Source organism: Diabrotica virgifera, chromosome 4, assembly GCF_917563875.1.
Source record: "Diabrotica virgifera virgifera chromosome 4, PGI_DIABVI_V3a".
In the NCBI taxonomy this organism is placed as follows: Eukaryota; Metazoa; Arthropoda; class Insecta; order Coleoptera; family Chrysomelidae; genus Diabrotica; species Diabrotica virgifera.
The window spans coordinates 209167919-209187445 of NC_065446.1; positions in this window are offsets into that span (position 1 = coordinate 209167919).

Below are 19527 nucleotides of genomic sequence, written 5' to 3' on the forward strand. Positions count from 1 at the left end.
TTTGTACCCGAATAACTTTTGATTAAAAAATAAAATAGCAATTCTGCTTACCGCATTTGAAAGTTCAAGTCAAAGTATATCGGTTTTAGTTATTTGCATTGCTAAAAATTTATTATTTTATTGTTAAACAAAAGTATAAACACCTAGTGCTGGAGTGATGTTTTCAATGATTTCTCATTTAAAATCGAACGAGTAGGTAGAGTAGGTACGAGTGCAAGCGAGGCTATTTCTACGTCGCATGCATGTAAACGCATGTATTAGGCACGGGAAACACTATGTGTTTATAGCTTTTTTTAGCAATAAACACATAAATTTTTAGCAATGTATATATTCGAAACCGATAGAATTTGACTTGAACTTTCAAATGCGGTAAGCAGAATTGCTATTTTATTTTTTAATCAAAAGTTATTCAGGTTCATAAATTGCAATTTTTCGATTTTTTGAAAGTTCAACCGCGTTTATCTTGAAAACTATGCATCCTACGAAAAAACTTGTAGGAACATTTTTTGGTGAGAATGGTCCAAAAAATACAAAAACATGTTTTGTTTTGCGAGAAATCGCTGTTATATAATTCCTCAACTTCTTTGTTTATAACAATCTTATCGACATCCGGATCAACTGTTGCCCAAAAAATTCGTGTTCTACGGGCCAAAATACATAAAAAAAACTTGGGTAAGTCCATCTGAATACAGGAGGCCGTTGTACCCTCCCTGGCGACAGGACTAAATGTCTCGGCATTACAAATAACACACAGCCAGTTAAATTATTGTGTAACATTCACCTATAATTAACCAAACCAAATCTAACAAGACGCTTCAGTAGTTTTGAATTATTAATTACAGAGCTGGTGTTCTATGTCATCTTCTTAGTTAAATCGAGGGTAAAACTTAAATCTTGTAGTTAATGATGCTGCAAGAGAGGTTATTGATAAGCAACATTTTTTAAAAAGGTTTAATTATTTGGCCCCAGTATCAAAAGATGAAACCAACTTCGATAACATTGCACAATTGCACACTACTGGATGAGCTTAGCACATATAGCATTATGAGGCTATTTTTCATTAAATTTTGGTTTTTTAGTTCCACAGCGAAAACGGATTCATTAAATTCCAAACCAAATGAAAGGAATGAAGCTAAAAATGACATTCAAGATTATCATTTTTATCGATTCGTGAGTGCTTTCCGGATCTCCTGTTGTTCATATATGGCATGTCCCTCTTTATTTTTAACATATTCCTCTTTCACTGTCTTTAACTTTCGTTTTAGAATTTCTAGGCCTTTGGTTTGTTCTATGGTATTAGTTGTCTCTTTAGTGTTCCTTTCAAGTTTCTTATTTCTTTCGTAACGGCTTTTCAAATAGTTTTGTTTAAATTCTTTAGCTCTGATACATTATTGGGTGATTTTTTTATTTCCCTTCTTTTTCTATTTGGTTTCTAGCGTATTCCGAGTGTTTTATCCTTTTCTGTTTGCTTATTTTGGCAGTTCTTCTGTGCCTGCTCTAGGACGTTAACTAACATTTAGTTAAGCTGTTCAACCTTGCATGTGTTTCTGTGTGATACTCTGTTTCTTTCTGGTCTGTCTTTGTGAATTGTATAAAGAATTTCCATAAAACTCCAGGAGACGACCTGGATATCGGGCACTAGGTAATTTGTACAGTTACCTTAGGAAAAACGCTGTATCTGCAGAGAGATCGCATTTGAGTAAAATCGATTTTTGTTTAAATGTCTAGCCGTTGAAAACTATTTAGAATTTTTTTGTTTTCTACTTTATATACATAATAAATATCATAGAATTCATATTTATACATAAGATTGGCAAAATGTATTTTATTTACTCTAAAAACTCATGTTACTGCGTTTTTTCTAAGTATACTACATAAAAATTAACTTCTTCCTCCTTAGGAAGAATGCAGTACTGCGTTTGCGCTAAACATTTTCTTATTTTATAATACAGTAGGCTCTCTCTATAACGAACACGGTTATTACGAGGTTTCGCTTATAACGAGGTACACTAGATGTCCCATAAAATTCCTATTGAACTGAACATTTCTATAACGAGGAAAAATGAAATCGTAAAATATGTATCTTTATTATTCTTTATCTATTTTTAGCGCTGTAATGGCTATAAGTAAATAGCCCAACTACCTACCTGTATACATAAATTCCCAACATCTGTGCGCTTCTCCAGGGTAGTACTTAATACTCCGTTGCGTTACTAACCCTTCGTGGGTTTTAGCCGACTCGACAACATGCCTCCACTGTTTTCTGTTGAGGCCGACTCCACTGAAGATATCGAGGGTAGTGCTTTAATAAAAATCCACGCATACCTATAATAAAGCTCTTCCTGTTCTGTTTATTTATTGGCCGATACTGAATATTGTAAAAAAAAATTATAATTTATGATGGCGAAGCCTATTGTCCAAGAAACAATATTTAGCAACTTATATTGCTCCGAATGGCATCACTATATAATAGAAAGTTAATATTTTAGACAACGATATAGGTATGTATGCACAATATAATTGTTGTCTGATATAACGAGATCCGCGTATAACGAGGTAATTAGTCTGCCATTTCAGTTCTCATTATAGAGGAAGTCTACTGTATAATAAATACAATATAACGATGAAAAAGGAGAATAAAAAACATTTTTTATAAAAGTGTGTCATGAAAATGGATAAAAAAAGTTTTGGAAATATTTTGGAATTAATAAGTTTGCCGCTAAGGGGCGTTTCTTGAATTTTAAAATTAAAAACATTCCAGAAACGATTAACATTTACGATCAAGTTTATTTTTAATTATTAATTATTATACATTGATTTAACTATGTACTTTTATAACACATTTTTTATTTGGAAATTCTACGACGTACGGCGATCAAAATACTTCGTACCAAAATTCCTATTTCGAACAAACTTTATAAAATTTGCACTGTTTAAAATGCCTGATGTGACGTAATAATACAATGTCGCATTAACAACAATATTTCTTGATCACCAACAACTCAAACATAATATGTGTTTAGATTTTCTATTGTTAAAGAAAAATAGCCTTCTGCTGTATTAACTTTGTCCTATTTTCTATTTGACATATTTAAAAAATTATATCAAACAACCGTTCACGTTGAAAAATGGCAACAAACTAACCTTATTAAAAATTTTACACATGCTGTGAAAATCTGTCAAATGCTTAGGCAGAACGCCGCATGTAGTGCCTGCTTAGGATAAACGCGGCAAGTGACCTTTAAATACGGCGTTTTTTCTAAGTATTTTTCAGATGACACATTTATTCTAAGTATCCATGAACATTTTTGCAGATACGGCATAAAATGCGTTGTGTTTAATGTATTTTGTCTTAACTTACATCATTTTTAGTAAGCAAATAAGATATATATGCACATTTGGGTTAGAAAAATGTATAAATCTAATTTTTTCAGATTTTTGCAGATACGGCGTTTTCGCTAAGCACGGCAGAGTAGGGGTGGGCGAAAGCCGGCCAGCGGGCCGGATGCGGCCTTTTTCCTTACATTATCCGGCCGTTGAGAAATCCCGCAAGCAATTTTTTAAGAGCGTACGCGCAAAATTTTGGGCAAATGCTTTCTAAATGCATTTATTTTTTTCTAATCCTGAGAAAATTAATAAGTATTTATGAAAAATTTAAACGCAGAATGAAATATTCCATTATTACAGAGGGCCGAAAAGTCCCTGAAAATTTCTATATTGTTTATTTTAATGAGTTTCAAGGGTAAAATAAAAAAGAGAAAATTTAGTGCGATTTTTAATTTAACACATCTCATTCAAAAGAAACTTTTTGTTTATTCTAAGAGACTTTCGGCACTCGGTAATAATGTAATATTTGAAAAAAATGAATGCATTAAAAAGGATTCGTCCGAAATTTTGCGCCTATGCTCGTAATCTCTTTTATGCGATTTTATTGAAATCAACAGTAGGTATTAGTGTTCGTAGTGTTAGTGTTCATATAATTAATGAATCTGTGTCTTCTGCTTTTCTTAAAATTGTCTGTGTTTAACCCGGTCCAGGCGCGAATATTTTTCGGCCACGACATTTGTCGTCTACCAGAACCCGTTTTCCTTCGATTTTATCCTTCATAATCAGCTGCTGCAACAACAACATACTTACCATTTCTAAGTATGTTCTCCTTCTTCTTGCTGTCTTCCTCCTTTTATTGAAAGTCAAAAGTTCTCTAGTCCTTCCCCATTCTGTGTAACACCATTTCGTTCGTAATATGATTGGTCCATGGTATTTTCAAAATTCTCCTAAAAAGCCACATCTCAAAAGTTTCCAAGTTTTTCATTAAATCAGCATTAACAATCTAATGTTTTGCTGAAGATGGGGAAGGAATGCAAAGTCATAAAAACCACACAAACGAGAAAAGTGGAATATCTAGGCCACATAATGAGAGGGGAAAAGTACTCCCCGCTAAAGCTCATAATCCAAAGAAAAATATTGGGAAAGAGAAACGTGGGACGTCGGAGGATTTCCTGGTTGCGAAATTTAAGGGAGTGGTACGGGTGCAGTTCAATACAATTGTTCAGAGCTGCAGCCGACAAAGTTAAGATTGCTGTGATGGTAGCCAACCTCCGATACAAGGTGGTATTGCAAGGAGAAGAAGAACAATCCAATAAAGAAGAATAGAGTGGACATAACATTTTTGTTATTATCCCGGTTTTTCATGGCGTTCTCCGCCTTCAGGTCTCCAGCTTCGTCGATTGTTGCATTCGCCAGGGTAAAGGTTCCTATCCGACATTGCCTCCTGAATGCCGCCTACACAGGATTGTTTCGGCCTTCCTCTCTTTTTTCCCTTGGCGTCCATTTTAAAATTTGTTTTGGCAGTCTGTCATCGTCCATTTTTTCTACATGACCATACTTTACAAGATCAGTTGTCTCCTTTAAATTTCGTCTATGGTGGTTGACTTGACATAACATTTTACCATTCGATATCAGATTTGCAGATTGAATTTTTGGTTACTCAGAAATTTCTAACTCTTTAAAAAGGCTGGTCTTGATTACTGTATACTTGATCGAATTTCTGTATTTTATATTTTATCTGAATCCTGGTTATGGCTTAATATAATGGACCATATTAATAATTTTGTAATTTTACTGGGTATAAATTGTTCGCATGTACTTCCCGTCATAAAAAACTGGTACACTTTTTTTTCCCAATATAAACCTGTGTTCAGACTGGATACAATAAGTGCGTGAATCACTTCGTTGTTGCCATAACAAATAACGGAATTGCACTAAATCTAAATACTAAAAAAAATGACGTTTAAAAATGTATAAAGGTTTTATGCCCGGTTGCACCAACAGATCTTAAGCTTAAGTCGAGAATATCATAAGAGTTAATATAATATAATTATATTATATTACAATAAGAATACCATAATATAATAATAGATATAATTGATAATAAGGTAAGAATCTAAAATGATGGTACAACGTAAGTGATACTTAAAGAGGCCCTATCTATAAGTAGAGCTTAGCTAAGCTGGAGCTTAAGATCTGTTGGTGCAACCAGGCATTAGATAGGTGTTATTTTTATCACTACCAATTGACCATCATTGAAGAAACCTGGGAAAGCTTGGACAAAGATGAAAATTTATAACTAAATTTATTTCTCAGTGGCCAGAAGATTACAAGAAGTGATTAATAATAATGGAGCTATGACAAAATATTAATATTTCAGCAGTTTCGAATTGTAATACATATATTTAAATTCCACACTTGTTCACTGTAAAAGTTATTCATATTGTATTAATTTCAAATCAATTTTTTTATTTTTCCCGTGTGTTTATTCTAGTATCTCACAACTCAATAGAGTTTTGTATTTACAGTACAATTTACGAGGAACCAATCACGCTTCACAATTTTAATTTAAACATAATAACAAGTTATGTCTAGATTTATTAACTATCATTATTTTTGGATTTAAATATTTTCATAAATTATAATACAACACGAATCAATGTATGGGTACTTAATTGAGAGGACTGGCAACGTTGCCCTAGAAATTAGAATGACACATTTGACAAGATCAACTTACACAACTTGAAAAACGCGATTTTCGTTTATAAGAGTTGTACCAGTTTTTTTTTACGCGAAGTGTAGGTACATCCAAGTAAGGCAATTTATTATTACTATTATTTATTATTAACAAATGTGCCTACTTGTAAATTTGTTTTAAACTGATACTTATAGTATTTTTGTCAAAAAAATTTCTTGGGCAGAAAAAAACTACCAAAAACATTAGCTTGTGCGTAACGTGCATACTGGGTATAATCTTCCGGCCCGGGAGACATTTTGAAAATTTCATTTTGGCCCGTGCTTAAAAGTATTTGCCCACCTCTGTAGTACAGCAACCTTCATGTAATATTTGTGTTCATAAATGACTTCAAAAATCCCGAGGTAATAAATTTCAACTATTTTTATGACAAATTTTGATGAGACTCCAGGAGATGGCGTGCATACAAGAATACCGGGCACCAGGTACTTCTTACAGCTTCGCCAACCCGATATTTCTGTTCACCGGCCTCAAACCCACCCCGTCCCGACTATGAAAATTGAATTCATTTCGATGATTATTTTGTGAGTTGTGAATTTTAATTTTTTGAACAGTTTGAGATGCACTTTGGAAAATATATTTTACTCTTATAACAACGTAATTTCCATCCATTTGTCCCTCATGCCAAGTGTTTTTCCTGCAGCTCTCCCGAATTAAATGCAAAAGGTTTCATAACGATCCGTCCTACTTTAAGAAAGTTAGAGGTGTAATGCTTTATTTTCTCGCCTATAAATAAACTGCTCGTCAAAAGTTAGGGATATAGAAAATTATGCATATTTTCATAGTTGATTTTTCGTGAACCAATTAACGGATTCCGCTATTTTTCTTATTATATTAGATTTTTCTTGAGTATTTACAAAATTGTGCAAAAATTTACTCAAACTTATTTTTTGTACTTATACCGGTTGGAAGAAAAGAAATGTTTTCTTATGATAACTTTGTGACACCCTGTAGGGAGGTCAAGGTACAAATGTTATATATCGAAATCGTTTTGTAGTCTTATATTTTGTGAACATTTTGTTTTTTGAATGTACCTGATCCAAATAAAGAAGATAGGCAGTTTTACTCTTTAACATGCGTTTTAACTGAAACAAAACTAAATTAACAATAAAAAAATAACAGTTAACAAAACTTTAAAAACAGAAAGGCACATAAGGTAAACAGTTCTTATTGACACCTACAAGCGTTATTTGTCGACAAGGTAAGCGGTGTGCACAGCGCAACATAAGAGAGACGAGATTGTTTAATGGAGGCTCTGTGACGTTTTGAGGTGGATTTTATTTAAGAATAAGTATGGATTTGGTGTCCACGTGGGGGCTCTTTAAATAGCGAGAGGTACACTGCCGTCCTAAGAAAGAAGGCAGTATCTCCACAAATGTAAGTTTCCAGATAATGCAGATTTTAATAAACGGGGCTGAGCCATGAAAATATTTATAGATTTCAGAATTGTTTAACTGTGTAGTAGTTCTTTTTCGTACCATTAGATAAGTTTATTTTTTTTTAAGATATATTTATAAATTTTAATAAAAATGGCGGTTACTGCTTTTAAACAATGTATGTTATTACACACTCGCATAAAAGTAGTAGAACTAGTCAAGCAGTTAACAGATTAAAAAGCAGTATCTTCATTTTTTTTCTGTAGGAGATACTGCTTTTTAGGCTTGCATAAGATACTTACTGCCTTTTAACTAAGTAATGCCTAACAAAAAGTTGAGTTACTGCAATTTTAATAGTCTACCAGACCCAGGAGGTACCCCGTCAAAATAGCCCCGTTAAAAAACTCCGACAAAATAGCCCCGACATAATATCCTGCACACAAAATAGCTCCGACAAAATAGCATGCAGACAAAATAGCCGCGGAATAATAGCCCGCCGACAAAATAGCCCCGACAAAATAGCCCCGACAAAAAAGCTCCCTTCAGAATTCATCATGAAATAATTCATTAAAAATACATTTTTTCGGAAATGGTAATTATCCTCTATTCAGATGTTTATCTTAACCACATTAAATAAAAATGTTCTTTTCAGAGAACTCGAGTCCTGTCTTCTCTGCCTCTTGGAAGTTTGAACAATTAATTTAAGCGAAAATCAATGTTTATTTATGATATAATCATTTTTCTGTTTTCGGGCAACAGTAAAATGCATTTTAAATTAAATTAAATACAATCTTATTCCCATTTCAGAAGCCAACGAGTAAAGTACTCCTCGCTTATCGTCTCTGCTAATAGTGTATCATATAAAAACTAGTTAGTTAATGTGCTGTGTTTACCAACAAAAATACTGGTAAGGCGATTTTTAATTAACAGCAAATATTGACAACCAAAAAATTAGGCCAGTTCTTACTGGCCATACATATTTAATATTTTGGCATCCAGAATATTAAAATCAAATTATGGCATCAACATCATCTCAAACATCATCACAAACAGTACAACCCAGCTTCGCCGCAGTAACAAAAATCACACCAAAAAAACCTACAACAGCAATATCATGTCCCAGTAGAAGTTTCGCCATTGTTATGAACGCTCTTCCTGACGTCGTGCTATTTGAATACATCAAGGCAATCGGCGAAATTGTTACCCCTAAAGAAATAACCTTTGCTTCACGAATTTCTAACCAGCGTATATGCATATATCTTTCTTCCTTATCCGTAGTGGATAATCTTCTGCAAAATTATCCGACCATTACTGTTAGAAATCAAACAGTATCTATTCGCAGACTTATTACACCTGCAAAGAGGCTACTACTGTCCAACGTGAGCCCTTCGATCCCGAATTCACTCATAGAGCAAGTACTTAAAGAAGAACTTCGATTACAACTTGCTTCTCCTATCTCTTTTGTCCGATGCGGCTCACCTGAGGACGAATACGCTCACATTTTCAGTTTTCGACGCTCTATCTATATTATACCGGATAAAGAAAACTTTGAATTAAATACCTCAATTTTAATATCGCATGAAAATAACAATAATAGAATCTTTATCACTTCGGATAAACTTGAATGTTTCTTATGTAAACAATCTGGACACACTGCAGACTCCTGTTCTAACCCTCAAGAAATATCTACCAATCTTTCTCAAAATACAACTTCTAGCCTAATCCCATTTGAAACTCCTTCTACTATGTCTCGTCCTTCCTCCTCCTCAAAAGAAGAAATCAATCCAACTAATAACGACTTAATAATTCCAAATGAACAGTCTCTAATGTCAGTGTCCTTACCTTCAAATCCTTGCATCAAAAGAACTTATTCTACCGACACAAGTCTCGAATCACCCACTTTATCGGTTACTGATAACCCCCCAGACTTAAACCCTATAAATGATAAATCTCCCACAGCCTTTGCAACTCCTAAAACAGCTCCTAAAAAGAAATTAAAAACTGATGACAAAGAACTTGGTAAAATTACTCCCTCTGCTAAATCAACTATTGAACAATTAATTAGTGCTAACCCAGAGAGATTTTCTTTGACAGCATTACAGCTTATTGCCTTCCTGGAAAATTCCTTTGGTGGCAGTGATCCTCTCAAAGAAGCTCATAACTTTACCACCAACATTAAGTCTCTTTTAGAAGACCTTACGCAAATATATCAAGCTGTATGTGATAGATCGCTTAAAAATCGAATTACAAGATTATCTAAAAAGCTTAAGATCACATTAAATCCCGTAGACGCTGACGAAGTTGCAAGCCTTTCATCCAATAATTCATGTACCTCCAACACCAATGATACCGATCTTTTCTAAAAATAATACAAAAGTCACTTTATTATGGGTACCATCCCATGTTGGCATTAGTGGTAACGAAAAAGCCGATTGCCTTGCCAAAAAAGCTGCATCATCGATGGATACCATACTCAATGTACAAATCTGTAATGATCTAAAAGCCAGACTGAAGAAGCACACTCTATCCACCTGGCAAATTCACTGGAATAAAATTACTTCAGTGCTGCATAAAATTAAGCCCTCAGTGAACCTATTTACCTGCCCTAGTTTATCTCGGAAAAACATGGCAATCTTACGAAGACTGCGTTTAGGACATACCCGTAACGCCAACAGCTTGGTATTAGTCCTAACTTCAAAGATGTCCTCAACAGTACAGACCAAATCAACAAGGTTATCAAATTCCTCGAGAAGAATCAACTGTTAAACAAAATATAATTATTGTTAACTGATCTTTTTTTACTTATGTTAACTACTACTAATGTTAACTATATATTTATAATTTGTAATTTATAATATTACCATGTAAACTGTAACTCGTGCTAATGGCCATAGATGTCACATGCACGTTAATTTAAATAAAAAAAAAATACAATCTTCCTTTTTGTCAAATAATTTAAATTAAAAATAGTTTTTGGACACCTTGTATAAATAATTATGTAATTGTTTATATTCGACGATAAAACGTCGCGGGTTTACGAAATAACGAATTTATTCCTTCCATTTGCACCATACTGTACGTCTGAATTGCTGATATGAATGAGTCAGATTAAATTAAATTATTAGAAGAATTTTTTTACTGAGCAACAACATTTTGTTTAATTTATTAATATTTTGTATTTTGACAACGACGTCCGAAGTGGAAGTCAAAACGTTAATAAAATAATTTTTTTAAATAAATTGTGACTTATTTCCCAATTAGAATAGTAATTTAAAATAAATGGTACTCCGTTAAAAGGTAAAACTTTTTATTGGAGGTGTTTACTAAGAGGCTGTTTTAGCCGGGGCTATTTTAGCCGGGGCTGTTTTTACCGGGGCTATTTTGTGTGCGATCTATTTTGTCGGGGCTATTTTGTTTTCGAGCTATTTTGTCGAGGCTATTTTGTGTCAAGGCTATTTTGACGGGGCTTTTTTGACGGGGCTGTTTTGACCGGGCTATTTTGACGGGTCACGGACCCAGGATGAAGGCTTACTGCTTTCTAACTTTGTTAGGTATATTAATAAGTGTATAATAACCCATATAAAAGAGCAAACTTAAAAATTGTAAAAATAGGAGATACTCTCTTCTTGCTTTGGACGACAGTACATTACACAGATTTTTTTCTTTAAACACTCCTTTTACACTATATGTAGAAAATAATGTGATCTTAGTGGTATGATAAGACATGGTCTCCTCACGTATCGCATGTAGTCGGTTAAAACACATATTAAAGAGTAAAACCGTCTAGTTTCATTGTTATTAACGATACCAGAGAAATTAAAAGAACTAAATATTAGCAAAATATGAGCCTACCACAAAATATCAATGTATACCCATGTTTGTGCCTTTTTGTTCCTACAAGGTATCTCAAACTTTTGTTTCTGTTAAAACGTATGTTAAACTACAAAACCTTCTATTTTCTTTTCCTGAAACCTGAATCGTTTCACGAAAAAATCAACTATGAAAATGAGAATAATTTTCTATATCCCTAACTTTTGACGAGCAGTTTATGTTAGTTTTAGCACCTTTGTTGTACAAAGTATTACTGTTTTTTTATCTTATATCAAGTAAAATCCCTTGTTTTTTACTGTTAATTTGGAATTATTACACTTTTATCAATCTAAAGTTTTCCCGCTCTTCTGCAACCTCTACAATTATTCCGTACATTACTCACCCGTTTTATTTTATTATCAAAACATCAATAATAGATTAAGCGCCTCGATGTTGACGGTAATATTTTAAATTAAAAATCTCTTTTGTTTACATCCCAGCCGCCTTTGTCCAAAGACTATTAATCATTTTTTGTTCTCGGAAGTGAATAGCTCAATTTCCGATATCCTAAGCTAATATATCGTTAGAGAACAAACTAGATGCTGATGACTTTCTTGCATCGATATTCTAGGGGCGTAATTATTCTTCTTTTTGTGTGAGTCTCTTTACTTTAAATTAGCTGAATCAATCATGGTGTCGCTGTTTAATAAACTCGCGAAACTATTTGAGGACGGTCCAAACTTTTAAATGGTATTATTTTGTAAACAAATTTTACGAGAAGATTTTGTATATGGGGGAAAGTTTGGGAAACTAGGGAAATTTTCAGATTGTTAGATAAAGTTAATAAATGGAGTTCTGTAGCAGTACATGAACTTTTAAATACCTATTTATACATATAACTAAATGTGGAAAGATATAGCTTGATCATTAACCTACAGAGCTGTTGACCTGTAGAATATGAATTTATTTTAAATAACGGGGAAAACTACCAAAAAAATTTTAAATTATTATTTAAATTCTTTGAGTAACTCAGGTCCATTTCCTGTTGGAATTTACCAGCTGAACAGACGGGGTCGTGAATTGTAAGTTTTTGAATTCCCTCTTGCATTCTTCTCTTCAGCATCCATCTGGCTTGCAAATTTTAGAAGCCATGGAGGTGTTACCAAGAAAATAGACCAATAAGTTTTCAATTTAAAAAATTTTTAGTAATATTTTAATATTTTTAAATATTAATAATATTGTTATTAGGATTAAAAACTACTTCATCTTTCAATTGCCAGATGACGCTAGTCACCTAGTCCATTCACATCAGTTGCGGTGTGGGGGATGAACTCTCCGTGTTGATCACTTAAAGTATGGAGAAGCAGGCCTACGCTCTCTCCAAGGAGACTCCAACAAGAGTCGAAGATCGTCGATTCAGAGGGCTGGACTGCTCTCCGTATTTTAAGTGAAAAATAAGATTGTTTTGCCTTCTTATTGCAACTGAATTAAAAATGGAATTTTTATTTTATTTTTATATTGGTCGTTACTTCTTTGAGTAACTTAGGTCCATTTTCTGTTGGAATTTACCAGCTGAACAAACCGGGTCGTGAATTGTAAGTTTTTTGAATTCCCTCTTGTTTTCTTCGCTTCAGCATCCATCTGGCTTGCAAATTTTAGAAGCCATGGAGGTGTTACCAAGAAAATGGACCAATAAGTTTTCAATTTTAGAATTTTTTGTAATATCTTAATAATTTTATTTTATTTTATTTAATTTTAATTTATATATAATTTTAATTTAATTTTAATATAATTTTATTTTAATAATTTAATAATATTGTTATTAGGATTGAAAACTACTTCATCTTTAAAATTAGAATTTCATTAACGAATGGTTTAAACATATTTTTTTATTTCCACTGTATCTATTAGTTATATTCAATATGCTATACTATATTCAGACTATTACCCGTACGCGCGCCAATGGTGAATGTAGAATTCTTAATTGTATGTCAAAAATGCGCAATAACTATTAAAACTCAAAGTAAGAAACATTTTAAAACCCCGTATCTCGGAAACAAATGAAAATTGAATAACAATATATATGAATTATTTTTTAATTATTATTACGTATATTATCCAGTCTTAAAGTTTGATGCGTTCCTCCCACTCACCCTGTATATTGGTGCCATTGTTCTTGCCACTCGTTCCATGCTACCTCTCTTTTATTTAATGCTTTAATCATATTATTGTCCAAGTTGCTCTCAGCTTTCGTTCCTTTCTTTTTGTTGTTGTTTTCGCTTGCAATCCTTTTTTGGTTTGTCTTTGGTTATGCAAACCAGCTCAATTGTCTCTTCTCGGTGAATTCTAAGATAAACTCTTCTGTAATTTGGAAACTTCAATCGGACTTTTTTTGTTACACCTCCAACTCTTAAATAAGCTTGCACTTGTAAATGATTATTGGGCGATAGATTGTTTTGTATAATAAACTTTTTTTATTTGGTTTCCTTCTCATATAGATTTATTTGTTTCAGGTGAGTAAATTTGTACAGCTACAGATACCAAGTCGTAAGTAATGTTATTTTTATTATAAAATTGTTGCTATCCAACAATGATTGCCAGAAGCATTTACATTAAACTATTTTTTACTTTTTGCTTAAAACTAAGCTTTTATTAAACTATTTTAAAAACATGTTTAGCGATTTATTTTAACTCGTATTTCAGTCGCCTTAAAAAATTCTCCGAGTAATAATTATAAAGACACAGTTCATGTTCTTTTTCATCCTATTTTTAATATTTGATTATTATTATATAATATTATCAATTTTTATGAGCCACACTTGCCAAAGTCCCTCTAAGGCGAAAATTCACTAATCTCAGATACCTACCGAGTCAAAAAGATTAAGGGCTCATTCCATGTTATCGTGCCCTAGGTGACCTGGTACCCCAGATTATAGACCAAGAGGCAGCGCTGAAAAATCTATTTGAATTTACTAAAGCTAGATTTTCACAGTTAATTACTGTGAAAGTGTAGAGAAACATACTGCGGTCGGTCAAGCGAAACGTAGAACAGGGGTTACTAAGAGGGTCTCAAAGTTGCTTTCCTACGAAGGTAATTATTTCCATTTACTAAGGCTGAAAATCAGTACACACATTCTAAATTAAATATAAATAAAAGTTATTATAGTCGGTCAGCTGTATGACGGGACAGAGCCGGTCGGTCGGCCCCAATAGTCGATTGAGGAAATGAAGCATTTTGGCTCGCAATTTTTCGTCCAGCATGGAATTACTTGAGATTTTCACAGAAGGTAGGGAATAGTCCAAGGATCATTTTCTCTATCATGCCGCTATCATACGCTAAAACCTTGGGGGTGGTTGCCACCCCATCTCGGGGGTGGTTGCTACCCCATCTCGGGGGTGGGAATTTTTTATTACATTTTAACCATGTTATTCGATGGAAAAAGTGATTCTAAGAAAAAAATGTTTTTTACATTTTCTTCGTAAAACTAATATTTTTCGAGTTATTCGCGCTTGAAAATAACAGTTTTTCGACGAAAAAATCGACTTTTTTAGAGGGTTTTTTGAGAATACCTCGAAAAATATGCATTTAATAAAAAAACTGTAGATATCGAAATTGTATCTTTTAGTAACACAAATCAAATTCTTTTCCTATAATACCTTTAGGACCAATACAAACCGAGATACGGCATGTTAAAGTTAGGTTTTTTCGTCAAATGCACAATTTGAATTTTTTAAAGCCAAATAATGGAAAAATTTGCATTTTTCGAGGAAAGCTTAAATAATCTTTTTTCAAGTATACAATTAGACCTTTCAAAAAAAAATAATAAAAAGTTTCTAGCATGAAGATTAAGCGACTTAAAAGAAAGTCGATACCTGCTTTTCTCTACGAAAAAATCAGTGAAAACAACCCCCTAACTACCTTCCTAATTCAAAATTGGTCTTCACCTTTCTGTAATTCCTTCTATATTTATATTATCAATACACTCAAGGAGTTTGACCTATTTAAAATGCCTAATTTTGGGAAAATTTGGAGTTTAAAGAAAAATTTATTTTTTGCTATTTGGTATTTTTCAACTTTTACTTTAAAATATCTCCGAAAATACTGAAGATTTGAAAAAAATTGTAAACTACTAAATTGTAGCTTTTTAATGACTAAACTCACCCTGTGCATAGATTTTCATTACAGTGAATAGTTAGCCTGATATAGCTGTTTAAAACCTCTATTTTCAGGAAAACGCCCCCTTATTCGAGCCCTTTAAACCCGCCCCATATAAGAACTAAGGCATCTTACGGAATTTAATTTACGCAGTCTTATAGCTCTTTAAAATCCTACAAAATCATTTTTGAGGGGTCTCATTACTGAGGGGGTATCAAAGTTGTTTTCCTACGAAGGTAATTAAATCCATTTTTACTAAGGCTGAAAATCAGTACACAGTGAGATATAATAGTTTTCCAAAATTAGGCATTTTAAATAGGTCAAACTCCTGTAAGTGTATTGATAATATAAACATAAAAGGAACTATAGAAAGGTGAAGACCAATTTGGAATTAGGAAGGTAGTTAGGGGTTGTTTTCACTGATTTTTTCGTAGAGAAAAGCAGGTACCGGAATTTTTTTGATTAAAAGTCGCTTAATTTTCATGCTATAAACTTTTTATTATTTTTTTTGAAAGGTCTAATTGTATACCTACTTGAAAAAAGATTATTTAAGTTTTCCTCGAAAAATGCAAATTTTTCCAATTATTTGGCTTTGATTATTTCAAATTATGCTTTTGACGAAAAAAGCTAACTTTTAACATGCCGTATCTTGGTTTATATTGGTCTTAAAGATATTATTGGAACAGAATTTGGTTTGTGTTACTGAAAGATACAATTTTGATATCAACAGTTTTTTTGATTAAATGCATATTTTTCGAGGTATTCTCAAAAAACCCTCTAAAAAAGTCGATTTTTTCGTCGAAAAACTGTTATTTTCAAGCGCGAATAACTCGAAAAATATTAGTTTTACGAAGAAAATGTATAAAACATTTTTTTTTTTAGAATCACTTTTTTTTCCATCGAATTACATAGTTAAAATGTAATAAAAAATTTCCACCCCCGTGATGGGGTGGCAACCACCCTTAAGGTTTTAGCGTATGATAGCGGCATGATATAGAAAATGATCCTTGGACTATTCCCTACCTTCTGTGAAAATTTCAAGTAAATCCATGCTGGACGAAAAAATTGCGAATCAAAATGCTTCATTTCCTCAATCGACTATTGGGGCCGACCGACCGGCTCTGTCCCGTCATACAGCTGACCGACTATAATAACTTTTATTTATATTTAATTTAGAATGTGTGTACTGATTTTCAGCCTTAGTAAATGGAAATAATTACCTTCGTAGGAAAGCAACTTTGATACCCTCTCAGTAACCCCTGTTCTACGTTTCGCTTGACCGACCGCAGTATGTTTCTCTAGACCTACACACTCACAGTAATCAACTGTGAAAAATCTAGCTTTAGTAAATTCAAATAGATTTTTCAGCGCTGCCTCTCCGTCTATTACTTTCTTTGCCCATCTGAAAGTTGAGAACCGTATCAATTTATGCAAAACTCTATAAAGTTGTTTACTAAAATCCAGCTATCTTAGGTTCAATAGGAGGTTCTTCGAAATAACTCCGGTAGTAGAGATAGACCAGGGCATTTAGCACTAAAAACACCTGAATAAATATATTTTTAATAGATTAGAGATAGACTAGAGATTTGCAACTTTTTGAATTATGTTCAGGGTGACGTCAGGAAAAAAGTATACTGTACAAAAATGAGTGGAAATGCATAATTGCACTAAGTACATAAAATGCATCTAAAAGTGCACAAACATGTCAAAATCAGTATTGGGACCGTGCAAGTTCAGAAAAGAGACACCTGGTTACAGAGCTCGGCAAATTTTTCCGCACTTTTAATTATATTGGCCAATCATATTGGTCCTGGTTACTGGATAATTGTCGAGGCCATAGCCCAGAAAAAAATATAAGAAGAAAAAATAAGACTGAGGTTATGTTATTAAAAGGTAAACAATTGTATGTATCAAATAAAATTAATTATTAAAATGCAGTACTGTAAGCAAAATATAATTATTAATAAATTGAATTTTATAATAGTTGCATATTATATCAATATTGTGGAGTAACATATATAATTTCTGTTCTTCAATGACAGTAGGTATAAAATATACGTCAATTTGACAATTTTAATTGACAATGTAAATTATTTAATAAAGTTGCAAGATTTTTCCGCCATTCGCGCACGATCGTTTCTCGTATCCCCTCCAAGTACTGGCACATCGCGAATACTAAGGGCCAAATTTTATTATTCGGGGGGTTTTTGGGGCCAGTGAATACGAATATGAATCATAAACGACCCCCAGATCACCTAGTGTTAGTAGATGTAAATTTCGCGCCATATTTGACCGTTCCGCTTCCTTTGGCACACCCGATATATTGAGTACACACAACCTTTGAAACATACATTATTTAATTTTGTATGCGACAGATTCTCCACATGAGATTTTATGATGTCATTCATGGTGACTTTCAAGTTGCACCTCACAGTTCAGGGCCATTTCCCTTTTTTGCTTTTATAGTTAGTAACAGGTAAATAGCTATACGTAAGCGAACGAAACAGTTTAAGAAACTATTTAAAATTCAGGTGAGGTAAAACAGTTTCATTCTATTGTGTTTATATGGTTTTATTTTTACGATTTAACTATGTTGCATGTCACCTAAAAGACGGGAAATGGAAATGGCTTACTTAAACTTTAGTTGCTATGCATTGCAACGCTGAAAATTTTATCTAGTATACTAATGCATTACGTTAGATACATACAGTGCGTCCATAAAGTAATGCATAAATTCATTATTTCGTAAACCGGCAACTTTAAGGAAACATCCTATTTTTATTTTTAAATTGCTATTTTTTGACATATGTATCATACTAGTGACGTCATCCACCTGGGCATGATGACGTAATCGATGATTTTTTTTAAATAAGAATATGGGTCATGTGATAGCTCATTAGAAAGGGTGTTCAATTCTCTATTCACTAATATAAACATTAACATAATTATTTATACAGGGTGTTCAACAATTTTTTTTATAAATTTATTGAGACAAAAAGAGGGATTTACGTAGTTTATTTAATTTAAAATACGTTTCACTGTGGTCAGAAAACAGGAATAATATGTTTATCTAACAAATAAATCGCTTCAATTCAATCTTAAAGCTGCCACCCTCCTGCCTCTTAGCCGACATTTCGTTTAAGCGAAAATCAATGTTTATTTTTCAATTTTTTTCTATTTTCTGACAGCAGCAACATGCATTTAGAATTAAATAAATTACCTACATTCATTCATCTTTTTACAATTAATTTAATTTAAAAATAATAGTTAACCAAATAATTTATTTATTTTTAGCACATGACCGAAACGCTCGGACCAGTCGATTTTTATAATAATCATATTATATTATAGCATCAATGTTTCGAACTTTACGCGATACCTCTTCAGGTGACAGTCATAACTTTTATTTTTTTTAATTGGAAAGTACATCATGTGACCCTCATTTAGAAGCTTTTGAAATACTGATTACAAAAATGTATAATACTTGCGCAAAATTTCGGTCAAATGCTTTTTAAGTGCATTCATTTTTTTTTATCCTGAGAAAACTATTAAGAATTATTGAAAAATTAAACGCAGAATAAAGAAGATTACATTATTACCGAGGGGCAAAAGTAGAAAGTTCGAAACATTGATGCTATAATATAGGTACTATGAATATTTTAAAAATGAACCTATCCGAGCATTTGGCTTCTTCTTCTTCTTCTACGGCACTACAGCCCAAATTGAGCTTTGGCCTTCTTTATTTTTTGCTTCCACCCTTGCTTGTCTGTGGCTGCTCTTCGCCATACACGGACTCCTAAAAGGGCTTGTGCGTCGCTGTTTACTGTGTCTTCCCAGCGCTTTCTTGGCTTTCCAACCGGTCTCTTTCCCTGCATTCTGGCATTCAGTGCTCTTTTTGGTAGCCCATCCTCTCATATTCTTATCACATGTCCGACCCATTACAATCTTTTTATTCTAATTAAGTATGACAGGAGTGCTTCCTTATAAAGTTGATAAAGTTCGTTTTTGTATCGACTTCTGAAGACTCCGTTTTCCCTCACAGGTCCTAGTATTCTCCTCAGCGCTTTCCTTTCCAACATGTCAAATTTGTTTTTGGATGTTTT